Below are 19938 nucleotides of genomic sequence, written 5' to 3'. Positions count from 1 at the left end.
ACCCATGACCTGCGGGCCACTGAAGTGGAGTGTGCGACCGCAACCAGTATGCCACCAGGCCAGCCCCACAATGAATTAATTTTAATTGAGAAAGGACCTCCATAGTCCCAATGACAGGCAGCACCAAAATGTTGCTATATAAAATTAAATTAAAAGTTTATCTTATGTCTTTAGAGAATACCGCAAAGTACTAACATGACATAGTACTGACAAATTTTAAAGTGGGGTGACAACACACAATGAAGTTTATTGAATTCAATGATCTCTGTGTCACATTTTTGGCATGTTTGAAAAAATGATACAGGGTCATGAAATCTTTACTCCCTGATGATATTCAAATCTAAAAAATTAAGTATAACATTAATAAGGATATTTGACTGATTATTGATCCTTATTTTAGTGAAAAGTTCACATTAAGCTAATACTTAAATCATTTTTCATATGGGTACAAAGAACAATTACTGAAACATAGCTATTTATCTCAGTTGTTTAGAAACTACCAAAACAAAAAAATATATACCGTATCAGTCACCATAACAGCGCCAGTGTTAAAAGCCTACAGCAAAGAGGTTCCATTTGGTTTCATGAGGCACTTAAATAAATCAGCCAGAGATGAAAATCCAATATTAACTGTCCAATATTGTCTTGTCTTGACTTATACAGTGTTCTCTCAGGGGGAGTGTGGAAGGGCAAAGACCCCCAACATACACGGCTTTCTCTTGGAAGGGATTACCGCATTTTAGCTCCAATAACTATGGTATTCCCATAAGCAGCAATGCAAAATTCTTCCAGTACAGGATGACAAAGATGTTGCCATTCCCAGTTTTGTTTTGTTTCATTTTGTTTTTCAAGAATGTGAATCTTGAGACATGGAGTTACTTTTCGTTACTCAAATACTCACAGATGGATAGCTCCATCACCATATCCCTCACCAGAAGTATCCTCAACAGGACACACTGCACTAATCCCGCCCAAACCTCAGATGGGACACGTTCACCTAGAATCCAGTGCACATGAGAAGCGAAAGGGAAAAACGTTGTTTCTCGTGATGAATCAAACGCTTTATTAACTCATCCTTAAAATTTGGGTCTATATATGGCATCAAAAGTCTTCAGAACAACCCATCATATGAAGCAGGGGTTGCAAACTAGAGCCTGTGAGCCAAATCCGGCCCACCTCCTAGTTTTAAAAATGAGTTTTACTATTTACATGTTGTCCACAGCTGTTTTCCTGCTTCAACAGCAGAGACGAGTTTTCACATCAGAGACTGAATGACCTGCGTAATTCAAGACATAATAAGTCAAATATACTTATATATTCATACTTTATACTTATAGAATAAGTCAAAAATACTTATTATGTAACTTTTTAAGGAAAAGTTTGCGACCCCTGCTATAAACTATTCTTTCCATCCACAATTACGTAGTGAAGTCAGTTGCCTATGAGGGCAATCCCAAAATGTGCTAATTACCCATGTTCTCAACATGTACAAGAATGAATGATGTTCTGTGTTTCTGGGAAAACAGCAACAGAACTTCCAGGTCTTCCAAAAGCATTATTGGTTCATGCAGCTACTAGTAAAAACAAACAGGCCAAAATACATCTGTATTGTGCCTCACTTCAAGGCGAATTGTTATCTGAGATTTCTGGAGACAATTCCTAGACACCCACAACTCCTCGGAGGCAGTGTCCATGTAAGATTCCTGACTGACTTAGTCACATTTGTTGACGTCTCTGTGCTTCTTTCCTCATCTGACAAATGTGCTGATAACAATATCTAGATTCATGGAGCTAAGAGGAGGATCAAGGTGCTAAATCTCATAAAGCTCCAGAACCGTGACGAGCACAGCAGAACGGAGCGGCAGACACTGAGTTAGCTCAGTGAAGACTAGACAGCGAGAGCTGGAGTGTTCTTTTTCCCCATGAAAATCCAGGCTGTAATAACACCTGATGGAGGACAACCTATCCCTAAAACTGTCTGCATTTCATGGAGAATAGGACCTGAGATGCCAAGACGTGTCGTTTATCCAGAAGAAATTAGCATACACTTTAAATAAAAGATTTAATAAGCCAATAAGTCTATTTCTATTAGGGAGAACATAGTGTTGGCTATCATAAAAACAGGAATAAACTGAGTCGAATTGGACAAAACCTACAGAAGTATTAAGAAGAGCACGTTACGAAGTTCTGACTCACTAACACTTTGAAGAGTGGTGTAGGCAAGGAATCTTCCACGACGCCTTCACACCCTGCACCCCAGCCCTTCCGTGCACAGATCCCATTAACATTTCATGTGTTCGTACTTCATAACATTGCTGAAGGGATGAAACTAAGAGAGAAATGCATAAAGCACAGGGCCTGGCCCTTTGGGCGATAGGTCGGCTTCTTTATTTTTTGAACTCTGGTTTCTACTGAGTAAATGCCATCCAGGAGGCAGAGGGAACCTTAGGGAACTTAGAGCACCAATGTTCCACTCTAACAGCTCAAATCCTGTCCAGGCTATCACGGAACACGTGGAGGAATCCACCATAAACCATTCCAGAAACTGTCAGCGTGGACGTGCATTCATACACGCATATCCCTAAGAAAATATGATAGATTACACTTGACGCAATAGATGCATTTCTATAAAATCATGAATTAAGTAAATTTTGACAAACTAACTCCCTGTAAGTGCATGAGACACAGTGGTTATTTGAAGGTTGCCTTCATCAAGATGAGGTTTTGTTAAAGGGAAACCCTATAGTTCACCTGCGGCTAAGCCTCACTTTCATGTAAGCAGTTTGCTTAAAGTGAGTTCCACCCATGGATGAATAACTTTTAAAATATTGATTCTGTTCCGTATTCAAATGCAGAGATTATGCATGCTTGTCAAGAAATAAAGAATAGGGAAGTCTACGGGAGATCTTTGCATTTTACATGGTATATAGATATTTCTGCTTTAGCAAAGCTTATTTAAATTTCATGGAGAAACATGAGCCATGTTCAACACTTGTCAACTGCATCACACCTTAAGCTGATTTCACTTCAGCAATGTTTTAAAATGTCCTTTAACTACTAACAAAGTCTGTATATCCAAAAAAGCAAGAATTCAACAAAGAACTCTACACGTCTAAGGTACAAAAGGAAAGCACCTCTCTGGAAAGCCACATGCTTTATGCTGTGGGCTTCTGCCTCCGTCCACTTATGTGACCAGGAGAGGCCGGTTACCAAACACGCGGGCGGCTTTAATCTGCTTAGCCTATTTGTCTAAAATTTCAGATTGAATTCACGCAACTCGCCCACACCAGCAGCGCCTAAAAGTGGAATTCCCAGGGCTGACCTCCAGAGCCTGAACCAGACAGCCATTCCTAGTCCACACTGGAGCTGCAAGCAAAGAAAGCTCCAGAGGTGAAAATGTTCATTAACACCCAGAGACCAAAAAGGAAAGAGCCAATCACTTCTGGATCCGCAGGTGAAGACGGCGACGCTTCACTATTTTCATGGTGTGAATGAATCACAGTCTTATTTTAAGGGACTCGGAAGTATCATCAGCAACTTCATGTGACAATATTTACTCCACTGGAAAAAAAAAATACCATTAAAATGAATTTCTTCATTTTCATACTTGGAATCAGGGAACAAAATAAATCATCAACAAATTTCATCTTCTGCTAGAACTTCAGGGCTTAATGCTCATTGCCCAAGACATCCTAATAAAAGGGTAATTTTACATTTGCTCATGCTGATCAAATGGATTCAGAGATCCACATTCCAATAAGCAGAGAGATCTGCCGTGCGAGATGGGTCAGGACGGGGCAAATCACGTGTAATGACGACAGGGTGAACTGTGGCCAAAATCGGCCATTTAGGGCCTCATTTATCCCAGTCTCCTGAACTCTCATTTATTACTTAATTGTCCAACCCCAGGTGACCATTCTCAATAGTGAACAAATTCCAGAACCAACGTTCGGGGTTCACGTTGACAACACACATAAAATGAATTAAGATTTCCTTTAAACTTTACGCTGAGTAACAGACTTCTCTACTAAGCCTATCTCATCATTTTGGTGACTCAGTTTCCAAATTTGCAGCTCAAATTTATTGTTTAAAAACACACTGACTTTTCAGGTTCTCCTTTCAACCCACTGAGGTAGCCAGCCAATGAACACAAGCGAGAACAAGCGTTGTGTGGTCTGCCTCCACCACTTGCACGAAATGCATGTTCAGGGATATCAACACGCCTCCATCCTCTGGCCTCGGAATGCCGAGGGACCCCTCATAGTTCTCCCTCCAGGGAAGGGAGAGAAGCTGCCATGAGCTGTGACCGCTGAGATACAGGGATTGGAGTAAACCGTGACCATCTGCACCACAATCTAACCATAGGAATTTTAACCTACGGGTACTGGATTTAGTAAAAGCAAGTTTTTCTTAAAAAGAGAAGAAAGAATACAACACAAGATTTAAAATCAAAATGTTTCGCTTTTCTTTGAATCCCGGAAGAAATTAAAATTGTATAAGAATGTGTTAAAATATGTTTTTGATTATTGCTTTTTTTGATAAATGAGTAGTTTTTCTTTTAAAGGTATGTGTTTTTTGTGGTTTTTTTTTTTTTTTTTTTGGTGAGGAAGATTGCCCTGAGCTGTCCTGGCATCTGTTGCCAATCTTCCTCTTTTTTCTTTTTTCTCTCCCCAGAGCCCCAGCACATAGTTGTAGATCCTTCTAGTTCTTCTATGTGGGACGCCACCTCAGCATGGCTTGACAAGCAGTGATAGGTCCACACCCAGGATCTCGTCCTGTGAACCCCAGGCCACCGAAGCAGAGCATGCAAACTTAACCACACTGCCACCGGGCCGGCCCCTGATCATTGCTTTAATGTCAGCTAAAGGTGCACTTGTATTAACAGATGGGAACCCAGAAGTGAGTTTCCCAGGCAGTGCACACATCTACAGCTCCACATAGCACCAGAATGCGCCAAGCACGAATCAGGCAAACCGGAGACAGGGCTATCTGCCACCCCTCAGTGCAGTGAAATTAAAGGAATGACCCATTTAGTTCTTCGAGGATTGGATAACATGAAAAAAGAAATGTTTATGAAACACATGGAACTGAAGATCTGTGTGCGACCTTAGAGGTCATCAAACATGACTAGAGATTTTTAAAAAATTCTGTACTCTTCCCCATTTGGAACTTGGCATTTAAAAACAAAATGCTTCCTTCCCAAGGCACCGTAGCTCACCACCACACCATCCATGATCCACTCTACTAAGCAAACACACCTCCAGTCAGGTGACGAGCACACCAATGGGTCGTTTAGGTTCATTGAAAGACTGCAGCAATACAGTGTCATTACGCCTGGCACCAGAAGAATCTGAAATGGTCTTTTGTGGTATATATGGAACATATACTGTGATGGATTATCTTAATAGCTGTTATTCTTTGAAGAAAATGTAGGATAATGATAATATTATTGAAGTTATATTGGAGAAGCATAAGGTGCTGTCCAAATGTGACATGATCATGGAATACTGCTGTTCCAGTCACTGTTTTTCCTTCAAAGTATAACTGATAAGAGGAGGCATAGCAAGTATAAGTAACACAACACCCAGGCAAAGACACTCTTCAGTCAGCCTGACAGACGGTCTGCTTTATGAGAGCTTGGCACCCGCAGTTAACACTCCTAGTCAGGGTCTGTCCCATGAGAGAGCCACGCTGATCCCACAAGAGCCTGGAAGGGCGCCTGGACCTGTCTCTGGACAGGAGAGGATGTACCAGCAGAGGATGCTGCTGGTTAATGACACTGCTCAAGTAGAACCACCGTGTCTGAGCAGTGTGTGGTACTTTAGAGTAACACTAAATGCTAACATGTGCTCTTGAGCAAATCTCAAGTTCCTACGAAAATCATAAACCTAAGCAGGCCAGGGTTGCATTGCCGCATCCAAAAGAAGTGGATTTGAATCTAGGCTCCATCACCTCCCAGCTGTGTGACCCTGGAGAAATGACTTAACCTTTCTCTTCTTCATCTGTGAAGAGTATAACCGCATCTATTTCACAGTTGTCTTATGAGGACAAAAGGAGATACTGCACAGTGCCTGGCATTCTGCAGACACACAACAAAACTGGATCGTCACTGTTGTCAAACAGGGTTTGTGGAAGGAAAGAGTGGAACAAGGAGGGTTCTGTGTTCTCCCCCGACCCCCATCCCTCCTCCATGTCTGTGAAACCTAAGTGGGGAATGGGGAGCAAGCAAGGAAATCTACACCAGACTCTCCACATCAAGCACTGTGGGAAGGCCTCAGGCCTCCCTGAGACACCGGCCTAAACTCACCTCAAGTTGTGTGCACCAGGGCAGACGGCCCGGGGAAGGGCTGTCAAGAGTCTTGACACCAGCAAAGTGGATTAGCAGAGCAGACACTGAAATGTGAAAGCAATTTTTATCCCTCCTTGACCTAATTCTGGTCAAAGGTATCATTCTTCGGGCTGGGCATATTACCTGCTTTATGAGGAGCTGACTTGAGCAGGCTCAAAGCGACTGCTGGCATGAGCAGCAGGCAGGAGGAAAGGCCCCTGAGCCATCGGCCTCATCCGGAAGAGGTTTGCTCTGCAGTGGATTAGACTTGGACAATAAGAAATCCGCACAGACGCCACCACGAGACCGACCAAATGAAGGTCAGCACGATAAAGGAAAGGAGGTCATTGTCTCCGCACGCCCACCTAAAGGAAAGGGTAGTAACTGACTTGGGAGACGGGAAAGCCTTTGGGTTTGATCAGAGCCCTGCAAATGAGGGATTTTGAGGGTGGAGGGGAGAGAGTCAGAAGCCTATGCCTACTCTCCATCCTTTCTACTATTTCCTCTGCTGCGTGACGTGTTAAAGGAAACCTAGAGCCACCTTTGTTCTCTTTAAAAATAAAACCACTCCATTTCCTACAGATAAATTAGATTCACAATGATGCCTTATAGAAAAACAGGGATTTCAACCAGTTCTGCGTGATGTTCAGTTTTTCCAAACCAAACAGTATTCCAGGCCAATAAACCATCACGAATTGCTCATCATGGAAGGAAAAGAAGGCCGGGGTGGGGAGAGTCCCTGCAGCCCGGACCAGCACTTCAGAAACACAGCTCCGACTCCCACCAGGAGGAAACACAGCTTTGTCGCCAGGACAATGCAAGAGCTACAGGCAGGGGGCTTGGCACTGAGGGAGACTCTTTACGCTCTGAAAGTCAGTCCAGAAAGCAGACGGTGAATGCTTGAGCTGAATATGACAAAGGGATGATTCAGAAGGGGCTCTCGCAAGTCTTCTAGGCGAAGGATGAGGTCTGGCTGGAGCCCCTTTGAGCACTGTGCCTCATTCTTGAAAGAGAAAAGAAACGCATCCTGGTGTGACTCATCTCTCCCCTCCAGGTTTATGTCGGCCTGAGTTACCTCTCCTTTGTAGGGATGGAGCACGGCTGATCTGTTATCACAGCTTCTGAACTGGAGGATGTAACCCGCCGTCACAGACATAAGCTCACCTGACAGTCACTTTAGAACATTAAAAGACGAGGCAGGAAAATTATCTCCAAAGTGAACTCTACCCTGGCTGCACCCGAGAGTCAGGCAGGTGTTTACTGGCAGCCTCCCAAAGACAGAAGTTCTGAAGCAGCTAAACATGAGGTCTCACTTACAGCAGCAGTGAGGCTGCAGACACCCCCCTTGTCTCTTACCTTGGCTAAGAAAACGGCTTCAGCAGACACGAGTTAATTTGACTGACTGACAAGCTGGTTCACTTAAAGGAAAGATTATTGGGGAGCATGTGTGTAGACACTGTGAAGATTCAGTGGTAATGCTCAGACAGAATGGAGGCATGCTGAGAAAAGAGAACAGCTTGAACTTTTCCATATGGATACAACTGTACGACCATCTAGTTCAAGACACAGAACAATCTAGCACCACAGAAGGTACTGCGGCCCTGTGCAACTAGTATGCCCAAAGGGAACCACCATTCTGACATTTACCACCGTTGATAACCTTTTCGCATTCTTGGATTTCATCTAAATGGAACCATATCATACATACTCTTATGTCTGGCTTTTTCTATGTAATGTTTGTGAACGTTATTCATGTTGCTGCATGCATTAGCAATTACTTCTTTTCATTGCTGCGTAGTACTCCACTGCATGAATAAACCCAGAAATTGTGATCCACCCTACCGCCAATCGATATTTGGGTTATTTCCTCTTTGGAACCCAGATGGACACAACTGTTATGAACATTCTTGTACATCTTTGACTTGTATATTTTCATCCTTTTTAATATGGAAATTGAGACCCCCAAATTTACCAAACTGTAGGGCTGCAAATCCAGCACTTCTCCACACAGCACCTGCACACTTCCAAGAAGAAGGCAAAGAAGAAAGACTCAGATATTTCCTAAGGATATTTCATTCCTTAGGTCCTTCTACTTTCAGGAAATCCCACTTTAAAAGTAGCTATTTTTCCCTTTATAAGTCCATCGCTTTTAGCAAAAATCTGAAGCAAAATGTAAGAGACTAATTTTTACCTAATTGATTCCTAAAACGAATCTACTTTCTACCAACTTTAACTCTTTTCCTGAGGAAACTGAACATAATGAATCATTCTAGACTCTAAAGATATGCACATCTCATCCAGAAGAAAATAATGCACTGTGGGTCCGTGGGCAGGAAGATGGTTGAAACCCCCATCACCCCAGCCAGCCGTCCCAGAGCACAGTATTTGCTTTAAAGATTACAGTGTGATGGCCCGTCAGCATCCCACCTGTGGACCATCCCTCCCTAGCCAAAGGCACGTGAAACAAGTTTTCACCAATATTTACGTTTGTGAGGTTGGAGCCCTGCTATTAAGCTATACAACAGACAAATGCTTTCTTACTTCAAGAAAGAGGGAGGATACAATGATTTTAATAGATTCAGAAAACAACTGTAACTCTACTAGACAATTGAACAACTAAAAATAGTCTTGACGATACTAAGAAGTTCAATTAAACTCTCCTCTTCATATAAGTGGGTTTTCTAATCTGCCAATTACAGCTTTCCATTTTCTTCCTAGAATTATAAATTACACATCATGCGGCTCTCACATAACATTGTCCCTGGAGCCGTTTTCTTGCCAGCTCACACTGCCACCTGTGGCTCTGCTCTGTCCTGCTGTGCATGCATTTATGTTTATCTGTTTTCACTCACGGCTCCCCAAAATTTAGCTTTCCCTTACCACTAGCACAATTTCGGTATTTCCTGGCAGCTTTATTTACAGTGACAAGTTTAAGAGATGGAAGGCAGATTTCGATTTTATGGATTAGCAATAAAGCAAGATTTACAGAAAGTTCCCCAGACCACTGGGAGAATTACTGAGCCTACAGGAGCAACAGCACATCCCCAGTGGATTATGTTGGAGGGATCCATGGCAACAATCCCTACCACCTGTCATTAAATGTCCCCAAGTCCTACACATCCCCAACATCAGTTCCCTTCCAGGCAGAACAGGGGGTTACAGGTTTCCAGGCTGCTCACGCATCACCTGGCATATCACTCCAGCCAGCTCCCACCAGCATCACTTGCCAGCCAGAGAAGTAAATGGGCTGAAAATTAGACTTGAGGGATCTGGGTTAAAAAGGGATAATAAAAAGAGTGAGGTGGGCAGACTTTGGATCCATAGGTTCAGATCTCCCTTCCTGGCCATATCTGGATGGCAGAGGATTGTAGAGTTGTGTCCCAAAGGATGCTGAGAGGTGAGAGGGAAAAGGAAAAGATTTTACAATGTTTTTCTTCTGGAATATCTGAATGCAATGCCTCAAGCATCCACATATATATTAATAAAGCATTTCAATTAAATGATTTACAAAAAACAGACACTATATAAAGCACGGTGCTAGGCTCAGTTCAGCTCAATGAACAAGGACTGAGCAATGGCTGGGGTCCCAGGCACAGAGCTGATGTAGGGGCAGGGACTCAAGGATGCTCAGGCAGAGGTGTGTGCACCTGCAGCTGTGTGTGGACAGGTGGGTTAGCGAAAGGACTTTCTCCCTGTCCTCCCATACCACTCCCCAAAGCCTGTCACTGCCCTTGGGTCGACCACTTCTCTGTCCTTTCTCGGGAAACATTCAGATTAATGAATGTGGGTGGCTACTTTCAAGTATGTTCAAGGTGAATGAACTTCAAGCCCCAAGCCTGAGAAAATTAGGAGGCCAGGAGACCCGCATCCAGCGAGCTGCTTAGTCCTAGGTCCAGACACCAGAGACTACCAGGAATCAGGGAGGCCCCTGGGCCAGCTGCTTTGAGCTCTGAAGACCTACTACTCCTTGGGGGGCGGGGGGAGTGTAGCTCCTTGTGCATCCTAAATCTCTTCCTCCCCAAGTGAGCTCAACTCTACCCTGAAATAAAGGCAGCACGCTGCCCTGTGGCATCTGCAGGTGGGTGGTGTGATGGGGAGGGAGGGGGGGGGGTCTTGATTAGAAGCAGAGGTGGCGCCTGCTCTGGAGCGTTCCTAAATTTCAGCGGGCAACAGACCTGGCAGGCACTCCCACTTAGGTCCTCAGGATACTCCCAGCTGGCCTGCCCGTCGGTCTCCACTTCGGGGGTCTGACCCCGGTTTGGACTCGGCACGGAAACGCGCCCCTGACCCCAGCCTCCACAAGCCAGCAATCCGCAGGTGAGGGGGCAGGAGCCTAAGCCTCCCGCGCTCCGGGATTTCAAAGCCCCGCTGGGCTGGGCCGGCTGGCACAACAGGCAGCCATCGCGCGGGGTCTCCAGCGACCCCTCTTGAGAGAAAACGCAGGATCTCCAGCCCTCCAGCTGCTCCGGAGGCGGCTCCAGGGTAGACTCAACAAGTTTCCGGGCCGCGCAGCGCCGCCTGCAGCCCAGAAACCCCGAGGACGCGCCGCGGTGGATGCCCGCGCGCAGGCGGCAGCCGGCGGCGGCTCCTTCCACCTCCTTCTGTAGCTCGGGTTCGGGCGTCCGCGGGCGGGGGCTCCTCCACTCCCCCTCTCTCCACTCCCTCCAGATCCCCCACCCCACGTTCGCGGCCCGCCCGGCCCCGCGCCGCCCCCGCCCCCGCCCCGCGGGGCCCGGGGCTCCGCCCGCCTCGGTGCCAGCCGGGCGCATAGGCGGCGGGCGCGCGGCTCCGGCGCCCTCTCCTCCGGCAGCCCGGCTCCGCGGAGTAGCTGGGAGCCGGGGGCGGCTACAAGGACTTCCCTCCCGCTCCCTCCCCCTCTCCGCCCCCGCCTCCCGGCCCCGGCTCCGAGATCTCGCCGAAGACAATTGCAGTAAATGAGGACATCGGAGGAGCACGGAGCCGGGTGGCTGTGGCTGGCTCCGCCGCGCCGCGAGCGAGCGAGCGCGCGGGCGTCCCCGGAGCCGGCCGAACCGCTGCCTCCCCGCGCGCGTCGCTGAGCCGGGCCGGAGGGACGCGAGCTGCGGCGCGGGGGCCGGCCGGGCCGGGCCGGCGGCGGTGGAGGGGGCGGGCGGCGGGCGCAGCCGGCCAAGTCCCCGGAGCCGAGCCTTCCTCCGCGCGAGCCCGGCGAGCCTCGCCGCGGATGCCCTGCCCGGAGTGCTCCGTGCCGCGCCAGGCTTGCCCGGGTCCGCGGCGAGACATGCTCGAGCCAGGCGCTGCACCGACCTCGACTTATCTGTAAGCAGCGGAAGGTAAGCGGAGCTCCACCCGCCCTCCTCCCGCGCCCCGGCGCCCGCTGCACTTGGTCGCGGGCAGAGCACCGCCCGGACGGGCGCCGACCCCGGCTCCGGCGCTCGCACTCGCCCCCAAACGGGCTTCGCCGGGGACTCGGCGGCTCCGGGGGCCAGGACGGGCCGGTGCAGCCAGGAGCGGACCGGCGGCGGGCGCGGGCGGGGGCGGGGGGCGAGGTTATGCAACTGCATCTGGCGCGGCCAGGTCGCCGAGGGGCGTCCGGCAACTTTGGCGACGGCCGGAGAGGAGCGGGGCTGCATGTCTGCGATGTCGATTCTAGACAAACGCCACAGCCTCGTGAGCGCCCGACAGCCCTAGGCAGGCAGAGCTGGGGGGATCCGGGGGCGGCCGTATCCCCGGAACGTTTCGCGATTTTTAAGAATTTTCCAAACTAAGGCGAACTGGCAAGTACGGCTGATTAACTTCGGGGGGATAAGTCCGAGCAGAGGGGCCCTGACGCCGGCTGCGAAGGGGAGGCACGAGCAGGAGCGAAGGCGGATGCCCACGTGAAATTGAAATGCCCGTCTCCTCCCGTGGCGCCAGGGCTCGCTGGAGTTGGCAGCTTCCCGGGGCTGCGGGCCGGGGTCGGCGCCCGCGGGGCTTCCGGGTGCCTGGCACCCCGTGTCAGACTTGGACAAGCGTGGGAAACCAACCAGTGCTGCAGACCGAGTGAGCGGGCTGGCGGGCGAGGGCAGGAGGGAGGAGGGAGCCCGCGGGCCGGCCCGGGGCCGGGCAGCGCCTAGAGCCCAAAGTCAAGAGCTAGAGTCTGCGTCTTGCTGGTTCATGCTCAGGGTTCCTGGCCGGCGTCTCCATCCTGGGGATAAAGAGCCTGTCCCTGTGACCTCAGCATTCTACTACCCAAAAATATGCCACAGGGAGATGGAGCTAGCGATAAGGGTATGCCAGGAGTGGGGGAGGAGAGGCGCCTCTGGAGTAAATAGGGGAGAAAATGGGTGCTTTGGGCTCATCGACAGAGCAGGGCTCTGGCCCGGACCCTTCTGTGGCTGCAGGTCTGTGCCTGGGGGCTGGACGCCTGGTCAGGCCCCTGAGCCAGAAGCGTCAGTGAAGCAGTTTAATTTGACCTTGTCTGCTTAGGCGCTTAAATTCTGCGGAAGCATCCCGAGGTGAACTGGCCAGAGTGGGAAGGAAGTTTGGGCTAGACCTGCTTTGGCTAGGAAGCCCCTGGATTATTTCTCAAGACTACAGCTCAGACTAGCAGAGGGTCGTGGTCGGTGCGCTTGGAGGTTTTCCCTTGCACAAGGACTTGCTGGGGGGTTACCTTTCCACTTGCCAGTGGGGGGACGTCAAGGTGACAGCGCTGGGCACTTGATTGAAAAATGCCACCCAAATCACCTGACCTGGGCCATTCCCAATGAGTAGTACATATTTGAAAATGCTTTAACCTCATTAAGCTTATGCTCCAGAGAGAGCAGAAGGTAACCATCATTTCACTTTGCAGAGGCGAAAAGTGCAGGTTTTTACTATTCACTTTGTGCTATTTATTAAATTCATATCCTGTTGAATGGTACTTTTGAAAGAAAAGTTCCTATTTATCTTTGCCATTTTTTTTGCAAGAATGATTAGCAGACGTGCACAAGCAGCTCAAAGGAAAAATGGAAGTCTTGCCATCTGCATGCCTCACCAGATATTAATAATTTACTATCCATGTTTACTACTTACATTAGATGGCACTGCTACTCATGATGGTTTTATTAGAGGCGTATTTGGAGAAAAAATGTCTAGCATAGCTATCACTAATTGCATGATTTTGCATAAATTATGTTAGCTACAGAGAGTTTGAGCTTTTCTTCACTTCACTAAATTCATCATTTCCTTAAAGATCGAACGATTCAGTTTAATTTCTTTAGCTAAATGGAAGACCTCTACTTAAAGACAGGATGCCCTTGAAAAGCAAAGTATGCCTTTAAACTTACTACAGTTGCCACGACTTCATTTTTTATTATTCTGATTAGGATTTTGAGCTTTTCCTTAAATCAGGACCATTATCCTACAGAGAAGCACAACTACTGGTTAAGAAATAGGCTTAGAAGGCAGAAGCTGGGAAGCTGCGTGTTTGCACAAAGAGCTTTCGAAAAGCCCTTTGGAAAGCTGGATACGCTCTTACTCCATTTACTTAGGGGGCTTCTCTGTTCTGCCACAATTGTTTTCCCCATGGCAGGAGAAGGAATTGTTGTCTTTTGTTTCTCCCTCTGTAGAGAAAAGAAAATTAAGTAAATACGTAAATGAATGAAAGGCTTGTACATGAAAGCATCAGTCTACCAGGAAGACTCCTACACACTGAAATAAGCAGTCAGAAAATGAAAATGACTGTCAGAACGAACAGTTGATCCCAGCAGAGCAGCTGGACAGATGCATTCCCTTCCGCAGACATTTGTATGCTCTCATCCGCCCTAACCCATGGCCGTCTCATTTAGGAAAACTACTGAACTCTCTTGTATGAGAAGCAGATTACTCAGGTTGGGGACAGGCTGCTTCTCAGGGAATCATGCTAAAGAAATCTCAGCTACACTGCAAAGTAACAGTGTATCAATTTCAGAAGGCAGAGACAGGGCCACCAGGAATTTTTTTTTTCCAAAAGCTCTCGACCAGCCCACAGGATACCTGAGCAGGTGTATGTCAAGGCTGCTGCTTAACCAATCAGCAGCACCCAAGAAGCTTGGGTAAACACAGATTATGCATATTTGAGGCAAACCACAGTCACTGGGGGAATGTGAGGTTGTTAGGACGCCCCAGAGAAAACTGGCATCATTATTTTAAACAATTCCTTCATAAATGTAAAGAACCACATCCCTTCCCCACCATAATTCCACTGAGACCTTCATTCCCCAACCCGAAATTAGCTGACATTATTTATGAAGCAGATCCTTATTAGTCTCCTCACATATTTGATTTTAATATTTCATAAGATTATGGAATGACTTCAATATTTTAAAGCAAAACTTAATATGATTGATATTGCATGACAACACTATTAATACCATGAAATTCGCATACAAACATTTGGATAAGTCTTTATCCAAAATTTGAGCCAATCCATAATATAAATGTAGGAAAACATCATAACTTTTAATCAGTTTATTTTAAAAGTATATTTTTCTTGTATATTAAGGACAGACTAGAGATTTGGTACCAAGTTGTGGGGACCCTGTCGAGATTCATATAAACAAGTTGTTGAGACATAATCTCACATTAAACAGTACATACGAGGTACAGGATGATAATGACCATGTATGATAATGGGTCTGTTTCAGATCCGGAGGCCCTAGGGTGTCTCCAAGCAACCAAGAATCTTACAGCTCAGATTAAGAAAAACTGTAACTTCAGAGACATTTCCTGGTTCCAAATTCAATTCCTGACATAAACTCTTTCAGAGGCCCCTCTCCGATAAGCCATCGGGATATTCACTATGGGTTTGAGTCATATGTACTTCAGACATCATTCACACTATAATGGATGAGTTGAGGGACTTTGAGGTATACAAAGATATTATCAAGTGACAAACCGCTGAGCTAAATAAAAACAAAACGCTCTAACCTGAAGCTCTGTGTCTTTCTGCTGAGTGCATGTTCCCAGCTCTAATTGGGACAGAGAGAAAATTAACTTGAATACAGAAAAGCAGATATCGGGGACAAGATGGAATCATGTTTGTAAATTATAAACTTTTTGGCTGATACCATTTTTCAAAGGGATTTGAAAAGAACTATCTCCAAAGTCACTGTTTGTGAATATTGCTTTTAGAGAGTGAATATTGCTTTTTGATTATTCAAAGCATTGTACATCCACAGACATGTTTTCTTTACTGTGTCATCTTGCTGTTAGGAAGTTTGAGCACGAAAAGACCAGAGAGAGGATCATGTTTGCACATTGTTTGTTTACCTGAGTTACACTATTAGAGCCATGACGGGGTGAAGAAAGTTTTAAAAAATCCTAACGGCATGGCAAAACGCTGGTCGAAGTTTATAGTGCAGTTACTGTGGAAATTCCAATTCAGTCCTTAATAATCTAGTCTTGGGCATAAAATGAAATGCAGTAAACTACAGCATATGAGAGACATGAGAAGGAGGCTGTGGGAGGCCGAAAATATTACAGGCAACCTTGCAAATGAAAGTTGTTCTCTCCTCAGTACTCCAGAAAGAAAAGGGAGAAAGGAGAGGCTGATGGTCTGGGGGCCCCGTTTCGGCTGCTCAGTTGAGGAAGGACCATTGAGATACATCATATTCACTGCCAACCTTAATAAAACTGACCCAGCTTTGTTTGTTTCTAGGTCATTTCACTGGTGGGTCCCTCCACACTGGTTGTTCCCTCAGAAGTATCTTGTGTTTGTCAATTGCCCATTTCCTTATCTTTTCCATTGGTCCTTAGTGGTTAGACTCAGAACACCTCACATTATCTCTGTTTTGCTCTGTGAAATCTGCTTAATTTTGTAGTAAGCGATTTTAGCATCCTTGGAAATGTAATGGAACTGTAAAACCTGGGCTCTAAAAATGGGCAAATGTAGGGAAGGGAGACTGACAGGCAGATGGACTTGTCTAGAAAAAACTGCTGTTTCCTGGAAATGTACTGAGCAGTAGCAGCAGTGGCCATGGCAATGTGTGCAGTGTCACGCAAGACCAAGTCCTCAAGAAATTCAAGTCCAGGAGGGCAAAAGGAGGTGGGAGGTACAATCAGGATAGAACAAACCGCATGCTTTAGAAGTTTCCAGGAGAGAGTGATGGCCCAGCTGAGACAAAGGTGGAGCTGGGACTCCTGAGCCCATCACACACAGAACCTGGAGCTTAGGCCCAGTTCTCGGATGCTCAGAAAAAGAGACTTGTATGGAAAGAGTGAAGAAGTAGTTTGAAGCCAGTTTTAGGAGAAACCAGCAGGACAGGAAGAGCCTCTGTTCATTGGCAATGAGTAACCATTGAATGTTTTGAACAATAACATACGTTTCCAGAAGATTAAGTCTTGATAGCTAGAGATAAACCAGAGAAGAGAAATTGGAGACCAGTTGAGAGGGTGTGACAGGTGAGAATTAACTGATACCAAGGACGACTGATAGCACTGGGGATGGATACAAAGGGGCAGCTGTGAGAGAAACATCCTGAGTGGCAAATCTTTGTAACATGAAGAAGGGATTAAAGATGCTACCCCAGGCAAATAAGGTGATAGGTGATATAAATGGAAACAGAGAAGTCAGGGAGCCAGCAAGTTTCCGGGGAAAGATAGGATTGCTATTAGAAATTTGAGTTTGAGTTTCCAATTGGAGATATTATTTTAAAAATTGAGTTTTTCATCATTTCTTACTTCTTAGAACTTCCATGAGAAATACTTTCAGAGAATGGAAACATAGACTGAAGAAGTGACAACACAAATTCATAAAGGACTAAGAATAGTACTATCAAATAACAGGTGCTCAATAAATATTTAATGAGGCTATTAACAATAAACCTAGTCAATAATTTTGCTAGAAATTCAAGGAATCCAGATTGGATAATATTGTTTCTCTTCCATTTGCACTTTTTTTGTAGTAGAAATTAAAAGGAAATATCAGGAGAAGGTGGTAAAAAGGAAGACTACTTCCAGACATGGACAATCCTTACATCTGGCCACACAGTGTTTAGAAAAGAGAAAAATGTCAAAGATTGGGTTTTTCTACCAGCAAACTCAACCTTAGAGCTTCTTTGGTAACTCTTCACTTGGGTGGAAGTTTAGTTTCTAAAGAAAGAATGTGTTTGAGTTTAATGACCTCATGTTAGAGTAAAAGAAGCAAACAAGGAGAAATGAGAAATTCGATCCTGCCTCTATCAGATGGATTAAATGCTCTTATACCCCAAATGCTGACATTTTTGCTGGAAAGGAATTTTCAGGAGAGCTTTACCAAAATAACGGAAAGTTCACTGGATCAATTCAAGACAGCCAGAAGACGTCTGTCTCTCGGTCTTGACCTCACATCTCAATTTGACATCATGACATCAACTCCATTGATCTTTGTGCCAGATCCATCAATTTATCACTTCTTTTGTTATCAGTACCAGAGTGATGCATAAAGACTTGTTTTTTAATCTTTTCTCCTTGTTGAAATCACATGGCACAAACAACTAGTTTCCTGTTACTCATGCACTTAAGACCTGTATAGCTCAGGAGTATAGCCAGGAATCATTCCCAAGACAAGTTCATGCCACGTGCAAGTGTACAGTTTGACATGAAAGGAGTGCTGAGAAAGATAAGTTTCTCACTTTCAAACTCTACTTTTCATTTGCCTTCTTGGGCCATTGAAGAGCCCAATGATAACTGCTTTTCTCAATTATTCCACTGTGTGTGTTTGTTTTTAATAGTAGTTAGCTCAGCAGCTTCACAGAGGTAGTTTCCATCCTTGCTGAAGTTGTTTTGTTCTTTTTATATTTGTCTCCATATAGAATATTAACTCCCCTCTGAGTGGATCTCTACTTTATTTATTGTGTCTATCAGATTTGCTAGTGTGGCAAAAATACCCAGGGTTAGGCAGAATGATGGAATTTATCATAGAGTTGGAACACTGGATCTATGAAAATATCCCCCAGTCTTACTGGGCAGGGGAAGCTCAGGGTGGGCACTCCTCCTCCATGGGGCAAGGTCGACTGCTGAGTGAGTGGTAGAGAACGGGCTGTAACCTAGGGCTCCTGGCTCTCAAGTCATTCCTAGAGATCACTTAAATTTTACATCGAAGCATCAATTCTAACTCTAGATCTAAGGAGTCAGTGAAAATGACCACTGGCATGCCAGCCTTAAAGTAAAAACCTAGGACAACTGTATACTTTTTAATCAGCCATTCAAGGTGGCTTTCAAGCATGCTCCTCTCAAGTAACATACCCAGTGTTATCCATGTTTATAACATGTTCCTAAGTGTGCTGTCCTTGTCAACATCCACCTCGTCACTAGGGGCAGCGTCACCAAGACCATACATATACTGAGGGCTTTATGCACCAACCTACTGAGCCCGCATCCCAGATCAGAGCAGTGAGAGCAGTATCCAAGCGACACTGTCTACATTTGCACTCCCAGTTCTGCCAATTACTATCTGTGTGACCATGAGCATGGACTCACCTATCAGTGCCTCGGTTTCCCCATCTTTATAAAAAATGGTAACTTCCCTTCAGAGAGTGTTTGGAGAATGCAGTGTTAGAACATATATAATGTGCAAAGTGGTACCTAGCCCATGGCAAGCACTACAGTAGTGTCAGCTCTGACTATTACATATACTCTCCCAGGTTTTATAACTTGCTCAGGATTCTGGGCTAATTCGGGGAAGAGCCAGACTCAAAATCAGACAGTCAGTCTCTAAACCCCAGTTCTTAATCATGTGATACTACATAGCCAGGAATTACCATGTCAAGAAAAGACTACAGAACGTGAAAATGCTAAATGGATGACCTTGAGTACCCCCTCACCAATTTATAAAATCCCGCATGTAAAATCCAAAAGTAAACATTCACTGAAAAGACAGGCAGTGTACTAAAAGTTGATCTCAAACCCCGTGACTGCGAAGAGCTGCCCCCGGCCATGGAATTCCTAGGAGGGGACAGAATTCTAGATGTTCCGCACCCCCAACCAGAAACCTCAAAACAGCCAAGGTGTGCATAGGCCATATTCCTGCTGTGGACCTACCAGGCGACCATTTACTTGGAATTTGCCATTCAATAATCATTCCACATTGCAGAAAGACCTGTAGCTTAAACTATGACAATGACTGTTTACTAACTGTACCCCTCTGTGGCACGTGAATCTATCCCCACTGCTGATCCACAAGCAGGGCCATGGAAGGTGCACCCTGCTGGCCGCGACTTGGGCTCTGCTGGTGATCACCCCAACACTTGGCCAAGTCCCGGTTTCATTCTAGAAAAAATGGAAGGGGCTGGCGTTCCTTGCTCCCCTGGGACATCATTCATTCATCCCTTCAGTCAGTAAATATTTATGGGTACGTTTTAGGTGCCACATGTTGTTCTGTGCTTGGGGGATACGGTTGAAAATTGAAGAGGATGAAGGATGGGGAAGACAAATAAACAAAACCCATCCTGTAGCCCAGTGGTGCTCTCTCATGGATGCATTGTTACAGTGCGCTCTGCTGCCCTGTCTCCATCCGCCAGACATTCTGACTGACGTGGAACTGGAGTGGGGACCAGTATGTTTTTTCCAGAGAGCCAGGCTCATGGATGGAGCCCTTGAGGAAGATGCATGTTCTCCTGCTTCCTGTAGGAGCACAGCCTCCCTCTGGATTCTCT

At 46.0% G+C, this 19938-nt stretch overlaps 2 protein-coding genes across 3 annotated transcripts in view; one reads left to right on the top strand and one right to left on the bottom strand.

The window, feature by feature from the left end:
• Positions 1-19938, bottom strand: part of DOCK1 (dedicator of cytokinesis 1) — a 502522-nt gene that overhangs the window by 230907 nt on the left and 251677 nt on the right. The gene's annotated exons all lie outside the window — the stretch shown is intronic.
• The window catches only part of INSYN2A (inhibitory synaptic factor 2A), a 59409-nt gene continuing 50975 nt past the window's right edge, over positions 11505-19938 (top strand). The window contains exon 1 of the mRNA XM_046651128.1: positions 11505-11637. The gene's annotated coding sequence lies outside the window, so the exon portion shown is untranslated. The remainder of the gene's footprint in view (positions 11638-19938) is intronic.

The sequence above is a fragment of the Equus quagga genome, chromosome 2, assembly GCF_021613505.1.
Source record: "Equus quagga isolate Etosha38 chromosome 2, UCLA_HA_Equagga_1.0, whole genome shotgun sequence".
NCBI classification, from domain to species: Eukaryota; Metazoa; Chordata; class Mammalia; order Perissodactyla; family Equidae; genus Equus; species Equus quagga.
This window is presented reverse-complemented; position numbering and strand designations above follow the sequence as displayed.